Source organism: Pinus tabuliformis, chromosome 3_2 (genome assembly GCF_031772625.1).
Source record: "Pinus tabuliformis cultivar Carrire ecotype Pingquan chromosome 3_2, CPIR1, whole genome shotgun sequence".
Lineage (NCBI taxonomy): Eukaryota > Viridiplantae > Streptophyta > Pinopsida > Pinales > Pinaceae > Pinus > Pinus tabuliformis.
The window spans coordinates 117,733,222-117,739,962 of NC_142302.1; the positions used below are offsets into that span (position 1 = coordinate 117,733,222).

The window sequence follows — 6,741 nt, forward strand, 5'->3', positions numbered from 1 at the left end:
AATAATAAAACAATTTTGCATACCGTCATCTACAGGAAAGCAACTCTAGCCACATTTTGAATATTGCTACAAGGGCTTACGTTGTAAAGACTCCACATTCAAAACAAAATGGAAAGGTAGGATGACAAGCATATTGGATCATAAAGCAATAGAGAGTATAGTGGAAGCATGGGATCTTTATAATTATCGTTGGTCCTCCTTAAGCCTTACTAGGATTGGTGCCTTTTGGTGGCTTAGGCAGGAAGAGTGATTTTCTAGTTATCACTTTATTTTGTTGCTCTTATGGGGCTTCTTAGATTCAGAATTTGAAGGGACCCAACATCGTAAAAGTGTTGTTTGGTGGCTTGGGCCTGTAACACATGAACTTGTACTTAGCCCCAGAGAACTCGAGAGTGTACAAATTTCCGAGGACAAAGGATAAAAAGGAGTTACTATTAAAATTTAAAATTCCCTCTTAACAAACTCTACATGGGATTTCTTGAAAATTTTAATTTACCAGCCTCTACATTTCATCAAAAGATAAGAGCCTTACTATAAAAGAAGGATTGAAACTGAAAAGTAATGAGCTGTTATCATTTTTTTCCATTCCACCAGTCACAAAACATTAAACATGTATGTACCAGTTCTCTACATGATTCATGATTTATTGCAGAAATGGTAAAAGACTTAATGCTTATTTCTTCTGATCTCAACCGAAATTTGCAATTTGAAATCTTATAAATCTATTAAAATAGTAACAATAGTACAAAATTATATCTTATTTTCGAGTGATCAGGAACTTTACGGCCCTAAAAGCTTTATTATGAGTAAAAGCTTATAATTTCATTGTCTTCTAATAGTTTTGTGTGAACGAACTCTAAATTTCTTGCACCATTCTGACTTGAAGTAAATGCACAGGTGGTATATTGTAGGGTGATAGAGTCAACCTACAATTGTTTTGGAGAAACCTGTAGAGCTTGTCAATCAGTAATCCTTCAAAAGACCCAGTGCTCTTATTAGTCTTCAATGTGATTTTTCCTAGAAGATACACAGACCTTGTATTCTTTGCCAATTCAATCTACTACAATTCCTCATCTAAGAGTAGTTACTTTCTTCCACTATATTTCGACTTGCATAACTTCTGTCATGTGAGGAGGAATGAGTTCCTCTAAGCTTGAGATAGTCTTTTATGCTTTCAAAAACCTGGTTGATAAATTCGAGCCTTCAATGTTTGGGGCATCTTTGTAACCATATTGGGCTACACATTTATATACACCTTTTGGCTCTAGTTTTCCAACCATAAATCTCTCTGACAAAAGTATTGTCTTGATTGGAACCATTCTTATGGTGACAATGACAAGAACTTCATGCAAAGACCCCACATTCTTTTACAGCTGATCTGCCATTTGTTGTATTGGGTATCACTTGCTATTTTCAAAGTTTCGTATGGTGTAAAATGGTAATTAAGTATTTTAATGCTGACAAGTATCTCTGATAATAATGCAGCCGAAGTTCTGGACAGACCCAGAAAGTGCCATCAAGAATGCATACAACTGGATTGATGGGAAAATTTTAGCAAAGGTAGTTGATTTAGGGCCCGGTGGCTCCACAACAGTCACTGCTATTTTAGTTGATGGGAAAAAACTCTTTGTAGCAAATATAGGGGATTCCAGGGCTATTATATGTAAAAATGGCATTGCTATTCAGTTGACTGTTGATCATGAGCCAAGTATTGAACGCCAAAACATCGAGAAGAAGGGTGGATTTGTGACACTACTGCCAGGTACCACTACAAATGCTGTGCAGAGATTAATTTTAATGAGAACATACTTAAATATTTTTTTGATTTGTAACTTTATAATTCTATCTTAATGTTCTAACTCAAGAGTAACATTTGAATGGTCACAGGGGGAAACTGTATACTTAACGACATTCTTTTTTGATATATTAGGAGATGTACCTCGAGTTAATGGTCAGCTTGTTGTAGCTCGTGCATTTGGTGACAGGAATCTGAAGCAACATTTAAGTTCAGAACCAGATGTGAGAGACACGACCATAGATGCAACCACAGAATTTCTCATTTTGGCTAGTGATGGATTGTGGAAGGCAACACATTTTTTCCAATCATTGACTTATTTGCATAGTTACTGTTAGATGCATATTTTTTCTTCGCAAACTCATCTCATGGGAGAAAGCATCTAGGACATTTTTTTATTATTGTATTGTCATTAATTTTACTCGAATACTTCATCTGAATACCAGAGAGGTTTTTTTTTGAAGTGCGTAAAGAAAGATGCCCCAAGTAACTGCACTGCAAAGAAAGGATTTCCTTTCCCTAGGTGCCAGATCCGAGGGGTATTTATCTGCCCAGTCCCTGGAATTGCACGTAGTGTCACCCCTTAACTTATGCTATAGGAATGCGGAAAACTGTAGCGAGAATGGAGGTAAGGTGTTTGGCTTAACATTCCGTCGACCTCACCAGTTGAATCAATGCATGTTGGGAAAATAAAATTTTCAGTGGAAATGATATGTAATTATTAACATGAATACTTTTAAAACATCAAAGAATATAGATCAAATATTTTTGAAGTTTCAATCGAGATCACAGTTTCTCTAGAAGAAAAAACAGATTGATAGCAAGTTCAGTTATGTCAAACTAAATTAAACCTACCAATTGGGAAGAAGTAGAACAACGATTGACAACAGCAATAAGGAGGTGCATAGAGCATCTCTGAAATAGTCTAAAATCTGTAATTCCCTCAAATGACCAAAACAGGTCAATAGGACTGGGAAGAACAACGATTGACTGCCTAGAGCATCTCTGAAACAGTCTAAAATCTATGTTAAGGAAAGAAAGGAAGAGTAGAGAATAAGATGGAAAAGGGGCCTGAGTGGACTCAAAAGGGGGGCAAATCCAGAAGCGTAAACCCTAAACAATGAAGTAAGTTAGAGGAAAGCATTCCAGTAGTAGTGTTGCACCAGAAAATGTTTCGTGAATGTAGCTAGGACTGGGGAAGTTTGAGGAAGAGCAATAACGAGGTCAAAGTGAGAGTCAGAAGAGGAGCCATCATCACTGTAAACCACCACAAACGTGCCAATGCTGAGCTGATAATGGGCCAACGAGAGGAAAAAATATTTTCAAGGATTAAGTTCCAAGTCATATTTATTATTATTTGGACATCTAATTTCATTCTGTCATATTTCACTATTCAATATTCAGGATTTTATGGAATCCTACGACAATTGCAAGACAGATAACCACGAGAACATAGTTAACTTCAGGTGAATAGATCTAAACCTCGTAATTTTGTGAGGTATGCACAATATTCACTCGAGGGAAGCAACTAAGAGCCATGGACTGTCTTATGATTGAGAATGTTGTTGTACTCAATGCTTGACTGGCTACAATGGCTGCTAAAGTGGCAACAGTACAAATCTCCGAGGACAAAGGATAAAAAGGAGTTACTATCAAAATTTAAAATTCCCTCTTAACAAACTCTACCTGGGATTTCTTGAAAATTTTAATTTACCAGCCTTTGCATTTCATCAAAAGATAAGAGCCTTACTGTAAAAGAAGGATTGAAACTGAAAAGTAATGAGTTGTTATCATTTTTTTCCATTCCACCAGTCACAAAACATTAAACATGTATGTACCAATTCACTCTACATGATTCATGATTTATTGCAGAAATGGTAAAAACCTCAATGCTTATTTCTTCTAATCTCAACAGAAATTTGCAATTTGAAATCTTATAAATCTATTAAAATAGTAACAATAGTACAAAATTATATCTTATTTTCAAGTGATCTGGAACTTTACGGCCCTAAAAGCTTTATTATGAGTAAAAGCTTATAATTTCATTGTCTTCTAACAGTTTTGTGTGAATAAAATCTAAATTTCTTGCACCATTCTGACTTGAAGTAAATGCATAGGTGGTATATTGTAGGGAGACAGAGTCAACCTGCAATTGTTTTGGAGAAACCTGTAGAGCTTGTCAATCAGTAATCCTTCAAAAGGCCTAGTGCTCTTATTAGTCTTCAATGTGATTTTTCCTAGAACATACACAAACCTTGTATTCTTTGCCAATTCAATCTACTATAATTCCTCATCTAAGAGTAGTTACTTTCTTCCACTATATTTCTGCTTGTATAACTTCTGTCATGTGAGGAGGAATGAGTTCCTCTCAGCTTGAGATAGTCTTTTATGCATTCAAAAACCTGGTTGATAAATTTAGATCCTTCAATGTTTGGGGCATCTTTGTAACCATATTGGGCTACACATTTATATACACCTTTTGGCTCTAGTTTTCCAACCATAAATCTCTCCGACAAAAGTATTGTCTTGACTGGAACCATTCTTATGGTGACAACAACAAGAACTTCGTGCAGAGAACCTACATTCTTTACATAATGCTCAATAACCGGTGGTAAGTCAGAAATAAGGTCAGTGCAAAAGAAATGAATTCCTGGTACAAGTGAATTCACCCCGACAACTAATCCATTCAAACCTTCTATGCTGAGTTTTCTTTGTGCTAAATATTTATACTTTTCTACCTTCCTTATTTCCAAGAGAACATTATGGTCAGAAAAATTGTTGCAATGACGAAGGGACACCAACCTCCCTGTGGTACCTTATTCAATATAGATGATAGATAAACTCCTTCAAAGATAGAAAAAAACAGAGTGAATGGTGGTATAAGAAAAACATGCATGTTCCAAACCACAAGCATGACCAAAATTGTTGCAATTAAGAAGGGACACCAACCTCCCTGTGGCACCTTTTTCAATATAGATGATAGATAAACTCCTTCAAAGATAGCAAGAAACAAAGTGAAGGGTAGTATAAGAAAAACCAGCATGTTCCAAACCACAAGCATGACCAAGGTTACTACACACGTCGTAATGAACATTACCCCAACCACTGCAACCCCTGCACCACCAAACACCTAAAATTATCCTTGGAAACTCAAAAGAATCGATAAAAACTACCAAATTCAGTTGTTAGATATAAATTCGTATATTCTTACCATATGCATTGCCAAACTGTGTTCCATCACGGAATCCTACGACAATTGCAAGGCAGATAACCATGAGAACATAGTTAACTTCAGGTGAATAGATCTAACCCTCGTAATTTTGTGAGGTATGCACAATATTCACTCGAGGGAAGCAACTAAGAGCCATGGACTGTCTTATGATTGAGAATGTTGTTGTAATCAATGCTTGACTGGCTACAATGGCTGCTAAAGTGGCAACAATGAACATTGGCCAATACATAGGTTGTGGTATTTCTTTGTAAAATGTACAGCCTATGTCCCCTAGGTTTTTTATCAAATAAGTCGCTTGTCCCATATATGTGATAAGCAGAGATGGGTAAACCAACACACAAAAAAGCAAGCTGCACCAAAAAACCCAAATTTCTCATTATGGTACTAAAACTTAAGGAGGATGAAGCACACAGGTATGATGAAATACTAATAATTCTGTCCTTGACATATAGCTTGGACCTAGATTGATTTCCTTTTGAAATGGCCCAAGTCTGCAAACATGGCCTCGGCACCTGGATCCAGTCAGAACAAAGAACTGATGTTAGTGTTTCTATTTGTATAGCTTTAAAATAAATAATTGGGATGAAGTTATGAATTTTGTTTGAGAAAATCATTGGTATGGATTTATCAATTGAGTTAGAAAACAATTCCAAGTATACTATATGATAAAATGAGACACATATCATCATGAGAATAATCAATACCTGTTATACATAAGACTACACCTCCAAGCATCACCCATCCTTGTTTGTGATATTCATGAAAGTAATAATATATATAATATGGGTTGAATGCCTTCAATGCTCCAAAATAATATTTCACAATATTATACAGTCCGATCATGATGTTGGTCACGAACCAGGCAATCATTATGGTTGAGACATGAAGCTAACTTTACTTGTACCGAGTTTTTGAAAAAGGAACAGTAGTAACAGGATAAAAAATGATAAGAGTACAACAACACCTGCATGAGTTAACATACGAAAACATAAATTATGTCAGGAAGTGGGATGCCATAATTCACATTATACTCACAGATGATATCATGTTTATGATAGGGAGCTGCATCCCTCCTTCAAATAAACTAAACCATACTGGAAAACTTGATTACATCCCAATATACTCATGGAAGGGAAGCTAATAGTGTCTACTTCGCATTCTTGTATCATCTTACCTTGGCTCATGTTACTATTCCTTGACTAAATTCCTTGCATAGCTGACATCGTTGTAGGAATAGAAAAGGCATCATAATTTGGAACAAAATCAACATGTGTGATGGAGCATTGAGTTGAGGTGCCACGTTGATACCAGTTTGACATGAAAGGATTTTTTGAGATACATTTATGGGCAGACCTAATTGTAGGAGTCAGCGCTCCAACCAATCACCGTACAAGTTCCCATCAGAGATTTATTCAAGCTTAATAACAATTACTATCATGATTCATCAACAGCTAATGTTTAAATACTAAATTGAAAAATGTAGTTAATGCCAAATAATGTATACATTTTTTATGGCATTAGGCAGTAGCAACAATAGAACTAAGTTATGGGTTCTGTATTGGGAAAATTCGTATTGTGGAATTTGGGTTTTGCATGAGTATTGTTGTTTCTAGAGAAAACGAGGTTGTGAATAATGGTGGAGAGATGTTGTGCAATTGCATAGAATGAAATGATAGGTGGCTATGGTAAACATGGGTGTAATGACCAAACACTG

At 35.9% G+C, this 6,741-nt stretch overlaps 1 pseudogene; it reads right to left on the reverse strand.

The window, feature by feature from the left end:
• Nucleotides 1-856: 856 nt before the first annotated feature.
• On the reverse strand, nucleotides 857-6,250 carry LOC149180093 (potassium transporter 26-like; annotated as a pseudogene).
• Between the last annotated feature and the right edge of the window lie 491 nt (nucleotides 6,251-6,741).